Raw genomic sequence first — 21,143 nt, 5'->3', positions numbered from 1 at the left:
TACGAATTGTGTTAGCATGTATAAAAGATGCCTGAACTAAAGCCACTTGCTGTACAACAGAACAGCTCATTTCCTTCCCAAAGATCTCTGCAAAGCTCCCTCTGTGCTGCACAGCCTCCCCTCCTTGCAGAAACCTTAAGTTTTAATATTCATTTTTCCAAGATGTTTTTATAGGTCTGCTGAAAAGGGAAGAATTAGGAATGTCTTCTTCTCTCCCCTTGGACATGTTACCTCCCCTTCTCTGTACTTCTCTCATAGCCTTTTCAGCTGTTGATCCAAAAAGTTGACAGACTGACATTTTAAAGCCAATGACAATATCTTGTCGGGGTGGCACAAGGGCCAGGTCCCATCCCATTGCTTTAGACAGGAGCAGGGCAGCCAGGGGGCATCAGGGCAGCCTCAGCCCCAGGCAATGGGATGCTCTTTGGGGATAGGGATGGGCCAAGGCCAAGCTGGGAAGTGGGCCCACGAGTGGGCCTGGCTTAGTGGGGCCCACAGCCAGGCTGGGTATGGCTGTGGGGGGCTGGAGACTGGCCCTGCTGCGGCATCACTGGGGAAGGGGCTGATGTCCTGAGAGGGCTGAAATGGGGTCCTGAGCTGTGGGAAGGATCTTGGGAGCCTCAGGGGTCAGGGGACAAGGACAGTAGGTCCTGCAGTGCCCTCAGGACCCAAAAGTATATGTTCATGATAGAAACATTGCAACGTTAGAAATAACTCTTGTTCTACCATTTCCAAGAGCAACTGAATATAAACACTAGTTTCCCTGACAATTAGGTCTTCCCTGGGAACATTATTCTTAATAAGAAGCTTTACAGTGGTTTTCAAAAAGCTTCAACTTTCTGTAGAGGATTGTTTTATCCTTCCTAATACCTGTACTAAAATCTCAGAACTATCAAAGGTGATTTGCAATTCATTAGTTTTATCACCTCTTCAAAAAAAGTTGGTTTAGAGATCAAAGACAGATCTGAAACCCCAAACATCTGATAAAATTAAACCTAATGCTATGTTAGAAGAGAAGGACTGGCTCCAGCATAGGACAACCTATGCGCATCATAAGTAGCTGACAGACAGAGTCTAAAAGAGGTTGTGATGATAATGAGGTGGCAAGGGAAAACTCACTTAATCCACTCACTTTAAGGCATCAAGAGCTAAAAGTTTTTCTATATTCATTCCTATTCCACCTCCTTTGGCAAGGTATTTTGATGTTGATGAGGAGGTAAAGAAAGGGAAATAAGGACATCATCCTTTCTTCTTTCATGATATGGTACAAATCAGAAAAAAACCTTCATAATAATAATCATGTCAGTATTTCTTACTGATAGACCAATATGAAATACAATTTTATATCATACTATATGCCAATATAAGGAAACTATAATGATGATACAGGATATAGACCCACAAAAAGGGGCAGAAGCATACATTCTCACCCAGGAAGCTGAATACGTATTGGATGGCAACAACTGCCTATGGATGGAGGTCTTGATGAACTGATTTTCTGTAAATCAGTGAAATGGTAAGATGTCATAAGAAACCTGAAGAAGACAAACAGCAGTCTTCAGTGAATGAAAGGCTTATAAGACTTCATTGAATAAAAATCAACACAAGGATCAAGACATCAACAAACTCCATCATCAGCAGTATTGCAGTTCTCTAGAATTCTTTGCTGTTTAACAAGTGAAAATGGTCTCCTATAGTGAATAAATATGGAACATGAAATATACCATTAAAATTAAGAGCTGTCTCTTATTGACTTTTTTGACCCTTGGTGCAAACCTTCTCCATTCTTTTTTTCTAAATAGATAATGCCTGCAGAATAACAAAGAGAGGTACACGCACTGAGGTACATAGGCAAGTAGTTTATGTACATGTGGATCTCATACTAAGATACTGACACATGCACTGGGATCCATGCAGATAAATTTTCCATAACAACATAAGCTCCCTTGCAGTGGGCAGAGTTTATTCTTGAGGTTCTGATAAGAAACTCAATGAATGCAAAGGAAGGTACTAGAAAATGTCTTCCGATCATTGCATTAAAGCTGTCAGGCATACACAGGCAGCCTTATGAGCATGATTATTGGTGATATTCTGCAATTTGCAATGGTCAGAAAATACACTTGCATGCACACTCCTATTGGCAAGAAAAACTGTGTTTCTTAGTTGATTGGCATTGTCACACATCGACAGACAATGCATTCAGGAGGGTCCAGAAATTTTACATATTGTGGAGCATGTGAAGAAGCTGTTTTTACTGGAAGTCCCATAACTATATGACTGGTATTTCTGAAGAAGAACCAGATACATTATGGGTCACAGTAAGATCAGAAGTCAGAAACAATGCTGCCACTATATGAGGAAGCCCAATATTGAACCTTCACTCATTATAGGTAGAAAATACATTATTGGAGGCTAAAGCTGCAACACAGCATGCACAGACCACAGTAAAAGGCTACATGTGAAGGAAGTTTAGGAGCTGAAATACTGAGGTTTTCTTACAGCTATTGCAAGCTGTTTCAATATTTACTCTTTGCCTAAACATACGTATGAGGATACATTGTGCCTACTCACAACATGTTCTGCTATTTTCTCTATATTTTGGGCATCAATCAACTTAGAAGCTCTTTCTTTTGTGATAATACAAATATACTTTCCAAGTTTTATAGAACATCTGTGTTTATGTAAAATAAAAAAAATTATGTGTGTATGTATGGGCATACATATCTGCATCCATACATATATAAGTATATGAAAGTATGTGTGTATATATGTATCTTCACAGAGTGAAAAGAAGAAAACAGAACTTTTCAGACACTTTGTACAGCTTGAACAGGTCTTAGTACTACTACTATTACTACTACTACTACTAAAAAGACCTACCAACCAACCAAATAAAAAAATTCTGTGGCCACAAAACCAGTATACAATTAAAATCAAGACAAAAAATACCAACAGCCAAAATTCTACACCAAAATGAATGAATGTAAAAATCCTTGGGTCATAACTGCCTTTCTTCAGCACTGGTAATTAAGGACATTTCCTGCAAGTTGAGTTGTTCATGCAGCCATGCCACGTTATTTCCTTACTCACTTAGCTTTTTAGGCTTCATAAACCCTTATCTTGAACATCCAAATTGGGATCTCTCATGCTTGTAAAGTTGAAAATATTTTCTTCTCTGTTCCTATTCTTTCATACATTTATGGCATTACATCCAATGAGGATGCATTTATTTCACACAATGGGCACAGTAACTCAGGGTACATGGTCTAGTGCTCTCCTTTTAGACAAGTGAAATGGTTATCAAACCCACAAATTTTCATGACAACAGCACCTTATTTCCTTGAGTAAAATAATTTCCCTTTCCTATAATGGAGTGATCAACTATTGATAAGTGCATGCTTCATTTCCTACTGAAAGAATTCATTTCCCTGTTCCTTCAACACCATTTCAAAGTCAAAGAAAACTTTATACAAATCAGACCATTTTTTTTGGTCTTTAGCGACATATATCTGAACTAGAGTGATTATTGGTGTTGTGGAGACATCCCGAGGGCAGCAAACTGCCCAAATCTGGCAAAGTTACATTCACCAGTTCTGCCTGCACTGAGACTCAAGCAGCATTAGTTCTTCGCTACAACAGATGAATTGCTGAAGTGGACAGTCTACTGACAAATGAGTGCTGCAGTACAGCACATGTGCCTCCTCACTGCATTGGGATGGAAATGAAAAGCAAATTGGCCTAGGTGATCCAATCCTGTTAGATTTGAGCATCCTGATTGCATGTAAGCATGCTGCAGCTGCTTGATGCTGACTGTCACCTGCCTTTCACTTCTCTGTTACTTTCTAGCCTGGATACTTGACAATACCTGCAAACCTTTTGAGTCAAACTTGAATATTTGAAAAATCTAATTAAAGTGGCATACATTTTACAGCCTGCACAGCATGGTTCTTTGATGAGTTTCTAGACAGGTTTGCATTAAATTACATTAACGTTGTACTCTCTGGTCAGATACCTCTAAGTTGTAGCACTGTGCTCACAGTTCAGAGCCAAGAATCTGGGCACACAAAGTTCTTACTAATTTTAATTTCTAAAATTATATTGTCAAATCAAAGAATTGTCTGTGGCTGATACACAGTAGTTCATTATTTAGACTGAGCTTTGTCTTCAAACAGTGGAGTCTTTTATTAGCTGCCCAGCATTTATCTTATTCGGCCATGAAAAGAGGCTGAACTGTCATGTCTTTGGAACAAATCTTAGGGAAACGAGGCATTTTTCTTCAAAGTGGGCATACCTTGATAAGTTCGTTATTCTTCTGGTCTAACCAGCTGTATCTTCTTTTTTTTTTTTTTCTCCTTTTTTTTTTTTTTTTTTTTTTTTTACTTTTTCTCCACACACACAAATCCAACTTAAATAAAAAGTATCTTGTATACACCACATCCCTCATTACATTCTCAAAATTATTCTGGTCTTGGCCAATTTGTTGTCCTTTAACATTCACCACAGAGAATTCTTCAGAGCAGAAATAAAGATTCATGAAACTGAGGTGGTAAGAAAGGAGTTATTTGTACAAAACTAACGATTCTCTGTGTTTTATGTTTCTTGTGCTTGTAATTGTTTTATATCTCTCATTTTCAATTTTTATTACACATTCTGCTCCACATTTGGGCCTTGGCAAGTTAAGAGAATTGAGGAAATATTTCTCAAAACAGTAAAATCTTTCAGCTCAGGAGTAACATTTTAAGTGCAGCTACTGTATTATGCAGTTCCCAGCAGATGATTTTACATAATGAGTCTTTTTTTAGTAGAAACAACTCAAAGTATCAATTGGTAGTTTACTCCTATTCTTAGCCAGTACAAGGTGACTTTCATTAAGAAAATGGAGAAGTACATTTTTATGACTGTGGCATTATAATTCTCGTACTGTTTTTCACTTAAATTTAAGAAAATATAATTATATTTGCTGATACAATAATAAGCACCAGATGTGTCAAATGTCTTTGATTAGAAAATGAAAGCTATAATCTGTGCTGTTTTCTGCGGTTTATATTAGACTGCAAATGTAACAATTCAAGGTGTAACATCAGCCATCTCAGTGCCTTTTCCGAAGCTAAATAATGCCTTGACTTTAATGAGACCATGAACACAAATGAAAATATACAGGTACCTACAGCTGCAATGCAAAATTTGAAGGCCTTAAGATTGTTTAGCTAATAAAGAAGAACATTCAGTATAGTTGAAATGCACATGTTATTTTCTCAAGTTGGGTTGTTGTTTTTTTTTACCACAGCAGTTTTTTAGGCAAAATCTAGCCAAGAGATCAGTCTGCCTCTAGAGCTCCACTGTTAATGACACCGAGTGCAAATATTAATTTTCTACACAGTTCACACAGTATATACATTTTTCCTTTGTCCCAACATTTTTCAGTTCCTTTTCTCTCAAATTTGAAATGTTTCAAGACATTATAAGCTTCCTCAAAAGAAAAAAACATTCTTTCAGAGGACCTTTCTCCGTTCCTTTCTTTCATAAGAGACAAGCAAAGAGTGTCATATAAGCTATTTTAAATATTTCCCTTATTAATCAGAAACAAAATCTGCACTTAAATTATTTTGGTATTTGGGGACTAAGCGTATGAAGAAAAACAATAATCTAATGAAGTTGAAATAATCACACTGATGGTTGCAGCTGAGCATTTTCATCAGACTTTTATTATCTTTCTTTCCTTTCGTCAGCTTTTTGTAAACACGTTAAATGTATTAATCAGTCTGTGCATGGATTTCATAAACATTGCTGCATTACCTTTCTATTAATAGATGCAATTTTCCCCATGCAAAATATTGAATATTTTTGATTTTTGATTATGAAAAAAACCTTAGAGTTGAAAAGTTTGGTGATTTTTCTTTTTTTTTTTTTTTCATTCAAGATTAAATAAAGTTTGAATTGATAAATGTATTTAACAGAAAAGACTACAATAAGGTGAGGTGGGATTCAATTGCTTAACATCTGGTCTCACCTGAGATGCCTTAAGGTATCTGAGGTATTTGTATGGTGGTGGCAGGTAAGATACAGAACTCACAGAAGAACTGCACACTTTGGAGCGGCCAGTAGGTCAAATACCCCACATCCCTTAAACCAGTACTGGTCACTTATGTTTAGGCAACTGAATGTACTTTGTCCAGCAACTTTGTACTGTGCAGAAACTCACTTTTCATAAGCCATATGATATTTCACCATGATCCTGCCTCCCACCCCCACCCCCTCAAGCAATGTTATACACTATACTTACTAAACTCAATAATTTCTTTTACTGACAGTGAAATATTTGATCAGGACTGAGATACATCAGCTGCACATACACAGATACAAAAAACACAGAGACAGATCTTTATAGCTGGTGCTGTCAGTAGATGCTCCCCCCGCCCCAATATCATTTCACTGCATTACAAGAGGCAGTTACCACAAGGAAAGCTGTGCACTTTCCATAGTCTGTTTCAGCAGGGATGATTTACAACTTTCATTGCCTTGTAATTTAATCCAGCAGACGTGTCTGGAATGGGCTGAAAAGCAGCCACTTCTGATCTGCTATTCTAGCAAAAAGGACACAGGAAAGACATGATGAGAAGTGACTTCTCAATCAACAAAGCTGTTTGGAAAATTAATGTCTGTCATCAACCTCACTTCACTGGTAGCTCGTCTTATCTAATGTTAACGTCACCAGAATGTGAGGTATTAAATCAGTTAATATAATGGTCGATATATATTCAGAAATGGATAACATTATTTTAACTCACATCTCAAAGCGTAACTGTGTCTATGGAAAAGAGGTAGTACAGTCTTTCTACATGGAAATCTGGAAGAAAGTCTGCTTGGTAAAGACCGAATTTCTCCTTCAATATTTTAGTGCACGTCTTCATTCAAGTGCCAGTTAACTGACATTTTGCATGATCACTCACGCAGATTTTATTGATAGAAACACATTCTTGATTCTCACCTACCTTTTCTGAACTAGGAGAATTCTGGGTGCCCCATAGGCTACTTTCACTTTTAAGGGTCATTAGCACCAAATGGGGTAAGTTTGGTTTAGTGAAGTCTTTTTGAGTCTGTCCTTTCTCTATGTCTGTATAAAAGTAGAATAGAAACTGGACCCTTGTCCTCTCCCAGAACAGTGAAGAAATCCTCAGGATCAAAAAAATACAATCAAGTTATTTTCTGGATCCTGAAACTGTTAGAACGGGCAGAGAAAACTTGATAGCATTTACCTTGTCCAACACAACAACCCATAATGGTATTTAAAATACCAGGTATGCTATATACAACAAGAAGTCATCTTTCTTTGCCTCTACTTGTTTTACCTACACACATCAGCATTTGGCTATTGATCCATATGTACCTGAACCTGAAAATATGGCTGATTCTTCATGTTACACTGAAAAAATTAAAGAACAGGATCCTGTTAATGGCAACTTTGCAAATAACTGGATGGAATTTATAGTCGTCTTCAAAAGTTTACATAATGTTATCCATATTAGTTATTTTGCATGGTTTCCACAGAAAAGACAAAGCTGGCAATGTGAAGTAAAAACTGGACCTATGAGCATTCAAAGTGTTTTAACTCAAAACTGCACTGAAACAGACAGCCTTCTCACTACCTCCTCCAGAAACAATTCCAGTATTTTTCTAAATACCTGATTGCAATTTCCTCAGTTTTATATCTATTGTATTTCCAAAGTTGAGTAAGAGCTTGTTTCCATAGGTTTCTGTGCTATGGTTCTGCTTAATATCAACATTCACTTGTACCATAAACTGTATTTTTTAAAAAAACTTTTTTCTGGGAACTCTATTATTGTCCTTCAAAAGGGAATCTCATCGAGGATAGACAGAAGGTTTGAACTCTCCATTGCATACATCCCTATTTATATTTGAATGATTCTTCAGTAATAGCTTAGGACTGGCAACACATCCTCCCAATGTATTCCATTAAATTTGTTCTAATGAGCCAAACCACTGTGACAAACTGAAAGAATTACTTAAAATTTACAATGAGACATCAAAAATCTTGAGGCAAAGGAGTATATTTTGAGATAGCTAGCACCAGCATCAAGATGAGTGTTGAATTTTTAGAGAGAGAGAGAAACTAATGAGCTTCAACAGGTAAACTTACATTCCTCATAAACTTTCTATTATTGAAAATAAAGCTCATAAGCCTTTCTAATTTGAATGTTCGTACCCTATTGATTATCATTGCTGAATACATGCAACAAATTTATTTCGTCACTGCAGTCTGTCATATTCTTTGTGCCTCCCAGGCTTTGTTTGATTTCTTTAATACATATAGCTGACTGAATTCTAACATGAATATATCATTTAAATGGCACCTACTTCCTTATCCTACGTTATGATGCAATAGAAGCTTTAAACCAGGAAATATCTACAAAAGAAAAGAGAAAAAAAGAAAATCTCAGTTTTGTTGTTATTTAAAGCAAAATTGCCGCATACGTTTAAAGATTAACAATTTGTTGCTGGAAGAGTGTGTCAATAGAATTAGCACTATGTTTTTCTCTATAGTTTGCTACTTTTGAGTTACACAAATAAGGTTCTTAATGTTTTCTTTACACTAAAAACATTTTTCATCTGATTTGACTTAGATTACTCCTGAGCTTGGAAATGCAATGTCTAAATTACAGCCACCATCCAAAGACATTTTTGTGTTCCTTTCTGGCCTGATCCTAACTGTGTACTGACCAGGAAGCACAAATGAAACACAAGAGATGTGTTTATTTACTATCTTAAAACAGACACAATATTTCTAATGTCTTATCTAGATTAGCACTGCAATTGTGGTTGACTAAAGGTAAATGTCTTACATGCTTTTTTTTATAAGTTTTCATCCATTTGAAATTATATCACTGTCACTGGAAGGGTGGGTGTGTCAGAGGGGAAGTCTTGACTCAAGTATTTTGTCTACTGACAGAGAAACATGTGATATGTCCCTAAACTCAGACATTCCTAGAAACCTAGCATACCCCTCATTAAACTACTCTAAGTGGATAGTACTGAAAATAGCCACAGGAAAGTTGCTGAGATCAATTGCCTCTAGCTTCAGTAACTTAATCACAATTGTTGATGCATGTCTTAGGTACCTCTCAATTATTAGTCATGTGTCCAAGCTGCTTTTGTAAAAAAACATATCTAGTCCATACCTTTCTGACTTACACATTCTGGAATGATAAGAGCTCCTCCCATTGCTCTTCACTACTTTTTTTACTGCTTTGCTGGGACAGAAAACATTTACATTAGCAGGCTGCATCACCTACAAATGAGGCCCTATGATACTGAAACACATGAAGACCTAAGAAAAAAGAGCTGATGAAAGGATTTTAAATAGTAACATCTGTTTTATTATGAAAATGCATTTTAATGTATATGTATTTTATATGTATTTATAAGTATTTTACATATAAAATGATTGACTTTATAAAAATCATACTTTGTTAAATTGGGAGTTTTCAATAATGCCTCAAAAAGAATTATTTTAAAAAATATTTGTTCCAATAAAGTCAAACATTTCATTTACATTTTATACAGCATAACTGTCAAAAATGTTAGATTTTTGTAGTAATTAATAATGTATGTTGATATTTCTGTAAAAAAAAATTCTGATCTCATTGTTTCAGCTACGTATTTTGAATACAACTATAAATGTCTGTGTTCCAAAAAGTCCCTGTATAACGACTAAAGGAGGTCCAATGAAACTGACATTTGGGTCAACGGAGCAGAACAGTGAACAAACCCATCTGGAAAAAAAACTCTGAGAAGGGAATTGAATTATACCATACCATGAAAATCTCTGATTTCTGGAAATTTTTCGTCTCCCCTTCCTGATATTTTAGGCAAGCCAACATTCAGAAATTTCACTTTCAGTTTCACGTATCATGTTTCTCTTTTCTTCTACTACTAGTAGGCTAATGGCTCAGTTCTTTTTCTCAGTTCTTTTCAAGCAGTCTTGGCTCATTGTGATACTAGATGAGTAGACAATTAGCAGCAGTGCTCCCCAGTGTGTTTCATGCTGTTCTCATTGTCTGTGTCCTGAACTGATTCAGGAGTTCACTTATTGCTTTGAATAAACATTTTCAGAGTTCTTATTCTTCTAATCGCTCCTTTTTTGCTTTGTTTTTGTTTTTTTTGTTTGTTTTGTTTTTAAGTCTAAAAGGTTCTTTGAAGAAGTATCCATGAAATATCTAAGAAAGCAGCTTGAAAAGGAAAGATTCCAAGGTCTTTTTTCTAATTAAAAAATCTTGCAGTAATCCAGGTAATTGATTTAAGTGTGAACACATGAATTTCAAAATGAACATAAATAAGTCTCGGGAGCTGATGGTCCCTTGATAATGCAAATAAGGGTCAGCACACTACCTAATTATGTGATTGGGAACAAGCTTTGAGTGATAGTCACACAGAAAGTATGGATTCTTTATTGCTCTCTGCCACAAAACTACAATTGTCTCTTTCAAATGTGGACTTTTATCAAGAAAATATTCTGATGTTCTCAGAAATGTAAAATTGGACCGACTATTTTTAAATTGTTCTTCTGTTTTCTCCCACCCCCTTTGTCTCCACACTGCTATTTTTCATATCAAACAGAGGCCTTCTCTGTCAAATACAGTTTGACAAAGTACTTCTTGCATCTGTAATGATTCTTCTTGTCTGTTCTTTCCAAATGCAGTTGTTTCAAGCCATTTCAAGAAGTAAAACAATTAAGGTTCTAATTAGAATTTAATTTAATTAGGGTGTGTCTCTGTTTCCACACACATTAAGAAAATCTTGACTGTTTCCACTCAGCTCTAGATTATACTAGTTGTAGTCCAGTCAAGAAAGAACCAGTCCAGAAGACAAAATATACATTGTTAAAACACTGTAAGTATTTAAGAACCTTGCAAATTTCATTTCCAAAGAAACAGGTACAGAAAAAGGCCTTAGCAAAAATATCTGTGTATGTCAGATGTCTCCATGGTCCCATACTGCTCTTACATAGGACACAGATTTAAGAATCATTCATTATTAGAACTTACCTGCTTTCACTTTATTTTAACTTGCTTAAGGTAGCTCTTGAAAGAATTAATATGCATCTGTAAACAAACAGTCCAATAGTGGCTCCCCTGGATTTTGTTGCTCTGTCTTCAGGCCCACATTCATCATCTATCTCCAGGTTTTGCCTTAACAGTATGGCTAAAGGGAGAAGTTACAGGTCCAAAAGATTAAGGCTCTGTTTTTTCTTACCTAGTGATATAACTCAGGATAAATCACCTCTCTGATTGTCATCATGCTTAACTTTAAATCTAATCTATAGATAAAACATGAAATAATGAGTTATTTAAATATTTAATATTTAAATGTATTATTAATACTTACCAGGGTTTTGTACATGTTTGTTTCATACAAAGAAGCACAGAAACTGTCAAGCAAAAGTAAAAATAATATTTCATGTCATCATTAAACAGTATTTTTCTGTGTTTCTAGTAACAGTTAAAAAATAAACAAAACCCTGTCGTCTTAAGACAAAATACTTCTGTTTAACAAAGATTCAGAAAATTATTTAGTGTAATTAGTAAACGTGTTCTTTTATTAAAAACAAAACAATACCCAGAAGAAACATTGTAACTAGGCAAAATAACTGCCCAAATTCAATAAAATCAGTATAAAGTGCAGGGGAGGTTTCTTTCTCCCTTTTCTTTATTTTTCCAGTGAAATTATTTCCTCTTCTTTTTAAAGGAAAAGATTTCACTAGAAAACAATCAAACTGAGGTCTTATAACCATTTTCTTTTGTTAAATGTTCTCAGATCTATACCCACTAATTGCTGCAGGAAAGCTCAGGAAAATGCTTATCTTTTTCAATTCTTCTCCCTTGCACTACCAATTTATAATGAAAGGACAGACCCACTCAGTTCTCAAACTGTGAGCCACTGGTGAGTCATCCAAGTACCACCAATACTACTAATCATCAACCAAATCAGAAAACAAATACGATGTTTGCACAGTAATTAGTTCCACCATTAGAAGCTGTGCAGGTATTCTGTCAGCCCTTGGCTTATCTGACTTTGATAATTTAATTAAGTTGCTTAGATACACTGAGGAGACACACAGCAGGACAGGTAATCACAGCAGATATTTTCCATACTGGGCAGCATTCACTTATTTCTTCTGTTAAAAGACAAGAAGCTTACCTTCCTGTTGTTGTACACTTAAACTTTAGTGCAACCAGAAGTACAGTATTTCATCAAGGCTAGGGGGACCACAAGCAGGCCATTCAGTAGGCAGCACTTTCAGAGACTAGTTCCTTCAGACATGAACTGCTGTCCAACATCGGGTGCTGAGACCCCATTTCCACTGCTCTTAGAAGTCTTCCTCATCTTTTTGCTAGAGGAAAAGAAGCAGGAATTCTGATTTTCAGGTGTGGTTGATAGACAACCACTGCAAAGAGCAAATAAGTACATCTGTGAGAGGCAGAAAAACGGTAGTCAATGGATAAACAAAGAGTAATCACTGTATTCACCTTCAATTCAGCAGGTAATGTATTTATAGGTTTTATACAAATTCAATAGCAACTAGTTTCAGTCAGGCCTGGATCAGGTCTGACACATACTATTTTAGCTCTGGAGAGTACTTAATTCCTAAAAGTCCCATCCTTGGAAATGCTCAAAGTCTTTATAGATAAAAGTAAATTCTTTGCAGATAAAAGTAAATCAGGATTTCTCCTTATTCAGTGTTTCTGCACTGATTACTATATTACTCTAAAACACGCTATTTAATTTCCCTTACCTAAGCATCCTTTGAAAGGTGTAAAGCTGATCTCTAGAATCAGTTGTCTTACCACCTTGTATGTATGAGCTTTCTGCTACAGTATACATAAGCAGAACAAAAGATCCACAGACATTTGATTTCATTTTGGATGTGGATATTGTACCAATATATTTCTCATCAAATATACAAAACTGAATACATGGGTTAATCACGGAGTCAAAATGGTATGCTTTATTCAAATTTGTTTACTCAGAATTTTACTACATGATTAAAAATCAATGCAGTATATGTTATTTACTAAATCCATTACATTTTAATAGTTCTACAGGTATACTCACGCTCTGTTTAGGTTTGTATTTTGTATCTGTCAACATACTGTCTGGACACTTAGCAACTGTAGTAAGCAAGAGAAATTATCTATCTCCTATGAGACTAGGTATTATTGCATTTTACTTTCCACATCGCTTAGTTATTTTCAGAACTAACCTCCGTCGTTCTGCATTCTGGGAAGATTTATTTACTGAAGACAAAAGAAGTGCCTTTTGCCCCTTTGTGTCTGTGGTGATGGCTGGAAGATGGGGTGGAACTTGATCTCTAATGATTAAATAACAGGAACTTACTTTAACGGAGCATTTTATGTAGCCCTATGTTTCAGCTGAAAAATCTGCTCAGGTGTTTTAACAGAAATGGTAGGAGAAGTCTGGATCAGGACTTTGTTGCAAGTCTGAATAAAGTTTATCCAATTCACATATGCCTATGGGTTTCTTACGTTTGGGTTTAAACATCTGATTCACCTTGAGAAGCTGATGGACTGTGAGTGCTTCTACAGCAAATAAGACATTGTTTGATGAAAGCAGATATTTAAGAGTGTTAAATTTTTCATCCTTCTCACTTGCCCTTCATTGCCACTTCTGCTACTTAATATAATGACCATTTTTTTCCAATTTTGTTAGAAACCCTAGAAACCAGATTTCTAGGAATAAAAACCTTGACAAGACTAATTCAGTAGAAGGTGATGTGCTTTTTCATAACCTTCAACTAGATGACAAGAATAATTTCTTATTTATAAACACTGAATTTAAAGGAAAAATATGTATCATGTTTATCAGATCAAGGCTTATTTAGATGAACTCCAAACATGATCCACTCTGCCTTAGGAGGTGTTAAAAATTACTCTTTTACTCAATTTACTTGAAACAGACTCTTGAATTTATCCAGGTTATCATATACATGATTGTATGATTCTACATTTCCTATTTTTCTCTAATGGCCAATGGAATACATTCTCTTGAATCTAAACAAAATAAAAGCTAATTCCATAATTTTTGCTTCCTTTCCACTGCTCAGTAACCTGTATGAAAGCTTTAGTGAAGGATGAAAGAATAATTCTAGTGAATTAGCTGAAAAAAACATTCATTCTTCACATTAAAACAAACTTGCTCTAAGCTGTGGGGAAATTTTGGCAGTAAAGATAACATCAGCATTTCTCTAAAGACATACAAATGTCAAAGAAAGACACAGAACATAGACTAGAATTTTATTGAACAAAATATAAGTTGCACAATCATGGTTTTTTTGTTCACAAACTGTGTTTCATTGTTTACATTTCTGTGGAATTATGCATCCCATCCTGTCTTGCCTTTTGTTCTTATTGAACTCTGAGTGTGTTTTTGGCAGTGTTCTCAGTGCACGTGTATGCATGTTCAGGAGTGCTTCCAACAGAAGCAGAGTGAAGCTTGTTACAAATAGTCGAAGAATGACCCATGAAGTGGGAGAGATCATGTTGAAAGCAATGCTGGACCTTCTTGACTGTAGGAGAACACAGATGTGCACATGCGCGCACACACATTGTCTAACAAGTAGAATAAGGAAAGGGGTTTGGCACTGGAATACAGGAAAGAATAAATTATTTCAGCTAAAACAGAAAGAAACCTAAAGCTTTGTCAAATTCCGGGTATGAATTAGGCTCGACTGAATATATGTATTCTCATTTCTGAAGCAGCCAATTAAGATCTTGCTCCTCAGATTTCTAAATTTAGGGTTGAACTGGAGCTCAAAGTGCTTAAATTAGATAATAACAAAAGAAATTAGTTGATGTACTTCCGGCCAGTACAGTGTTAACCAGATGGACTGATTACAGTCCAGCAAGGAACCACCCAAAATGGAATAAGCTCTCCTAAAATGAGACACAGATTGAGCTGTTGTCTGACGTCTTGAAGACAAAGGCACAAGCTACCTGGTAGAGTGGAATAGACTGGTAGCAGAAGTAGATTACAAATCCTCCCGTCAAGGAAATGCAGGTATTGGAAGAACAGGTGCTGGAACTGCAACAGTTGAGAAACACAAAACAGGTAAATATTGCCATGTGAAGGTCTTCATCAAATGGGACGTGTAACACAGTTTTAACCAGTACTAAATTATACCATGAAAGTGGAAAAGACATCTGCCTCCACCATTTAGAATTTCATTACCTGATACTGACTAGTTCCAGGGCAAAACCAGATTATCGTTGTGAAATCTGAGGGGCCATCTAGCTTTGCTGTATATAAAAGTATGGGAAATCTACCCTGTCCCCATTTTAAACAGATGTCTGAAGAGGATGAGGAAGTCAGTTACACATTGAGCATCCAGGACATGCAAATTTTTGGTGCATTCAAGCTTAAGTTGCTCTCATCTAACTGTGGGCATTTAATCGAGATGCTTGGCTTCCAAGATCTCTCTAGTGTCAGTGGAGAGAAGCAAGCACTTCCTCCAGGTAATTCAGGCCATCACAGTCATGTGGAAGTACACTGATTAGAGGGATACCCTAGGGTGATGAGGGTCCTTTGTGAAGTACTTCACTTAATACATAAAGTTAGATTTACTGTATCTGAGGTTTAAGTTTTAAATGGAATTTATATTAAAGCCTGAAGAAGTTTTGGTTTGTTTTTAATTCATTGAGCAACTCATATAATATAGAATGTATCTTTAATAAATGTGCAGCATTTGTGGAGTCCTTTAGACTAGCATTAAAATATTCTGATGAGTCATAGATAAAACTTTTCACAGCTCTACTCTCTCTCTACTACCAATGCATAATGCTCGAGGGGTTTGTGGCAATATGCCATGAATTCTTACTTTTCTGGAGCAGTCTCCTGGTTTGCATAACAGATTCTGTCCATTGCAATGACTGTGTCTAGTCATCCATCCTTTCAGTCCTAGGCATCCCATTTACAGCACTGGAAGGCAGAAAATAATTCAACTTTAATTTCAAGAAAACCTCTGGGTTTTGCACTGTTGTTCAACCTCTTTATTGACTTGCAGTTTCACACAGATAAATATGCTAACAACTGTCTAAATGCACAAAAATTAAGACAGAGGTAATGATGAAAACCTTTCAGAAGAATCATTCTTACTTATGTTTTTGATCTATTAACAGCTGCTCCAGCTGCTCTTGATTGAGTACTGAAAGAAATACTAGCCTGCTTTTTACTTGAAAATAAGGACAAAAAGTCAGAATTAGTAATCGGATGCTGCTAAAAGGAAAGACTGTCATGAAAAAAGATTAATTTTTTCTTTCCTTTAACAGCAGACACAAACTTTAGAGGCAGAAAAGTGGTATAAAGTGAGGAGTTTGAGAGGACAGCATGCACTTCCACATGACTGTGTACTTAGGCTAAGCAAATGGGTGCTGCAGCTAGGCCAGTTCTGCCAGACAATAAACACAGGTGACTGGAAGCCAGAAATCTTCCCTTCAGCACTTGACTACTTTTCCTACAGCCAATGGAAAATTCTTTTTTCACTTCCCTCACTATCCATTTCTGTAGGACAGGATCATAATTATGTACTGAATCACAAGGCCGTATTTCCTGATGATCTATATCCTCTTTTAAGCATTTCCGTATAAACTTGTTTGTTGCTGTTGTATATTTCTGTCTTCAGAACACTTGTAAAAATGAATGGCAAAACCCCAAGTATTTGGATTTCACAGGGGAAGAAAGTTTCAAAGTTGGATCTCTAAATGAAAAATACCTTTTTTACCAAAAGAATATGTTTTTACCATCATGATCAAGATCCAAAAGAGGAAAATGTAATGTAGGAGGAAAGACAATAAAAGGATCCAAAAAGTAACTTCTGTCTATTCTTATGCACCATGGTGTTGCTTTTTAGTCTTAGTGCCAGTATATTTAGCACTTGTTCACTGGGGTACCTTTATAACTTTGCCCATGGTGATGTTTAAATATAAAAAGGGAGAGGGATAAATTACTAATAAACCAGAACTGTTGTAGACTTGCTACAGTTCACTTCAGCCAGGTGGGGGTTTCAGAAGAGCGCAACTTCTGGGTCTTCCCAGAGCAGGAGCTCTAAGAGCTGGAACACAGTCCCCAGAGGTCCCTATTCTCTGCAGTTCAAGGAATGACTACTCCCAGTGTATATATACATGCAGTAGTTTTTTATCAAATCCTCACTTTTCCAGCTGTGTACACACCACAGGACAGATCTCAGCACCATCTATAAACCTGCTTAGCATCTACACAGCCAGCCATGCTGAGCTTCTTGTTGCCATGGCTATGCTGCTGTTTAATGTCCCAGCCAGGTAATTCAAATTTACATTTCCAAATGCAAGCTTCAGTCATTCCATTACCTGTGGTGTAAACATACTCTGAAATCATGGATGCCAGGCTGCAGTTTACCAACCACCTGTGGTTTACAGATACCCATTAAAGACTATAGACAAAAAAGCACATTCTCTCTCAATCCTCTACTCATCTGATGCATAAATTGCTACCTTCACACACATAGAGGAAGTATATCTAGCTGTGCTCCTCCTACTCACATAAAAGAGGCTTTGCAACTCATTGTTTAATCATAGGCAAGTTACTTAATCCTACTGTACAACTATTATCCAGTCTGCTAAATGCTTTGATATGACATGGATTATCTATACCAGAAAAATGCTGTGAAGTAGCATTCATTAATATTTACAACACTTTTTTTTGAGATTATCAGATAAAAGGTGTTAACATTTTCATATTTTTGTCTTAAATGATATTAAAATCATAATCATTTATAATTGAAACAGAAAAACAAAATATAGACAAAATTTAAATGCATGAAAATATAAACATAGACTCCAAATAAACAGCTATTAAAATGTCATTTAGAAGAATCGATCATGTCATGAAAAGGCACAATATGCCTGTAAAACTATCTTTAAAACAGCAGGAAACTCATTTGGCTGCATTTCCAGAGTAGCACCTGTTGATGTCTTGGTAGGAAAAAGACATTTTTCCTTTTTAAAAAAACCAACTAAAAACCAAAGAGCTCTCAAATGTGTATTTCAGAGGAAGACAAAAGTGCAGCATCTGTATAATGTGGAGCTGCATCTAAAATTAGATAAGAAAAACAATCTCTTGCAAAAGTATTAACAAAACAATATGCTGTTAAAGCAGGTTTATGATACAACCTGCATGTTTTTTAAAATATGTTTCAAGGTTTTCAGGTGGTGGATGATTCTGTAATGATCTTAGCCACTTGGTCTGAGAGCAAATGCGGTGATTCCAATTTTAGTTCAGGGACGCAGAAAAAAGCCAAGCTGTGATATTTGAGTATAAAAGCTAGTGATGAAAAATTTATTAGAAATAGAAAGAAAATACCTAGTCTTTTTTGAAAAAGAAGTTTTGAACAATGGATGAGTTACAGTTACTGATTATAGTTGTGATTCACAGATTGAAAAACTATTTAAAATGTTATTTTTGGCCATGGCATCTAAAATTATTCATTAAAATCTTGTAGGCTTTTTAAAGGTTGGTAGCTATACAGAAATACAAATATATCTATGCAGAAATCTTTTATAGAGGTCAGCGGTTGCTAACAGGCAATAAACTCTCTCCAGAGATACTTTTTTAAGATTAATGATGTAAGTGTATTTTTATCCTGAAATATGCCATCAATCTGTACAGGTACTCCAGATTAGAGGAAATATTTGTAATGTTGGTAAATCCTACTTACAATTTCTAGACATTATAAAGGGCAAAACAATAAAACAGTCGAGTTCCTGTTTGTGACTAGTTGTGGGTATGAGACTGCATACGGTAGCTGGATGATTCAAGCTGAATATTTTAAGTGCTATCATATGCATAGAGTTCATCTAACAATTAATATAAATCTCTGGTCATCTAGCAAAGGAACAGATCCTCTTCCCTCTCCTCCCTGCCATTAAACTGCTTTATAAATTCTGAATACTAATTTTCAACATCTGTAGATTAACAAAGGAATAACAAAGAGTTGACAAAAATTTCCCTGGAATATTCTCTGAAACATTTTAAATTATAAATATTTTTATAAATAAAGATTATTTTTGCTTAGTACCTTAGAAGGAAAACTAACAGTAGCTGTTTACCCAGATTAGTACTGTGAATAATTACCTTATTTACACGAGTACCTCTAGATTTACAGATTTAAATTTAAATTTAAATTTGAAGGTGTAGACAGTTTCAGCCAATGCAAAATTTGAAGACATATGAACACTGCAGGCAGGCATGTCATCTTTAAGCCAGCTGGCACGAATAACCCACTGCAGGGACAGTGTGTTCGCTCAACTAAAATTTATACTAAATCTATTGTAAACTAAATCAACAGTCAAGCAATTATTAAAAATGACCCGCTTTAAGAAGGGCTGAACATTAACAAATATTTCAGTGAATATTAAGCTTAAGATAACCAAGCATGAATAGCTTAACTTTTGTATACGTGTGGCCTCTACTGCAGGCTTCTACAATGAGAACTGCGTATGAGATTTATCTATCCATGAAGAAATAGTGTTTCCTATGATTGAAACTGACTGTTCAGAGATGCTTAATTTGCTAAGAAAAGATCCCTATTTACTAAATCACAGAGATTGAGAAAGACATAGTGAAGATATGGAAAAGCTCTCACGTTTCATGAAAAATGGTTTGGATCACTTATTGCTATTCAAAGTAAAAGATTTACTGCAGTGATGAGAAGAAAATAAAATTCATTAGAATGAGGACATTTTTGGGAAATATTTTAGCAGTCCTACTAGCAGATTCTATACAAACTGGCGAAGTAACTAACAAGCAAATAATTTGGATTGATATCCAATTTCCACTTCAAAGACTGCTGACTTAAATGATAGGAAGTGGACCTAAATAATTATTTCCATAAAGCATAGGTTTTTTGATCCCTACTACACTTCATAGCAACATAGCTATAGTAATATACTACTGTAATATGATCTATGGTATTCCTCAGATTCTTGTTTCCACTATTTTGTGAGCTAGCATGGAACACAAGTTCCCCTACCCCTTAAAATTGCAGCCTGATTGACAGATTCTTAAAAATAAGTAAGTTTAAACGTTCGCATCTCATTTTATTGATCCTGATATTGTGGCAATCATATATATTTCCTGGAACACAGCACTTGTATTTTCAAAACATAACACAGACTATTGTTAGGTTATCAGACAGACAAAAATTGTACACAAAAGCACTGTACAGAAAGCACAGAGTAATCTGAGAAGATGTTTTGGCAAGTTTTCTTTTTAAATGGCTGTTACTGCTCTTGTAATGTAGGAGGATAGAGGGGAAAAAAACAGGAAATTCTTACACAATCACATGGGCCAGATCACATATTGAGATCATTATTTTTCCATTACTTTTGAATTTCTGTTCAATTATCTAAAATAGCTGTAATGAAGTTCAATAAACACTGCCTTCTTACTTTTTGTCATTCTTTTCCATTCAAGTACAAATATGTGAAAATAGGCTAGGTTCTCCCACTACACTGGTCAGCTCGAGATCTTACCAAATTCAAAATTATATGCATTTCACTTCTCAGTAAGAGACTGATTGACCTGGTGTGTCATTATTTATATATATATATATATTTATATATATCACATCTACATAGTGAAATGTACTAATCCATGTTCAAGATCCTTTATCACTTTCTCAGCTCTCTATCTGACAGGAAGATATATAGAGGCAAGCAAGGTAGCTAAGGTAAAATATGAAGATATTGATTTTTCAGGTTGTAGCAGATTAAGTAACCAGTAGAAACAAAAATTCATCAGGGATAAAAAAGGTCTGATTCAAGTGCCCTCATGTCTTCAGTCCAAGTTGTTATTTTTGGATGATTAAGAGGAAAACATTTTATTTCTTCAGAAACCAGTGTATTTATTGCCTTTCTTTAAAAGCTAAGATGCTATTAGTTGATAAAGCCTGGATTTTACCAAGCATATACAAAGATCCACTGAATCGAAAACTAAATTTCTTGTTTCTATATAAGGAAAAGCAACTGTATGCCACCTTTTCATTTTTGTGGAAATGGTATCCAGGTGTTCAACAC

This window comes from Falco biarmicus, chromosome 3 (assembly GCF_023638135.1).
Source record: "Falco biarmicus isolate bFalBia1 chromosome 3, bFalBia1.pri, whole genome shotgun sequence".
Lineage (NCBI taxonomy): Eukaryota > Metazoa > Chordata > Aves > Falconiformes > Falconidae > Falco > Falco biarmicus.
This window is presented reverse-complemented; position numbering follows the sequence as displayed.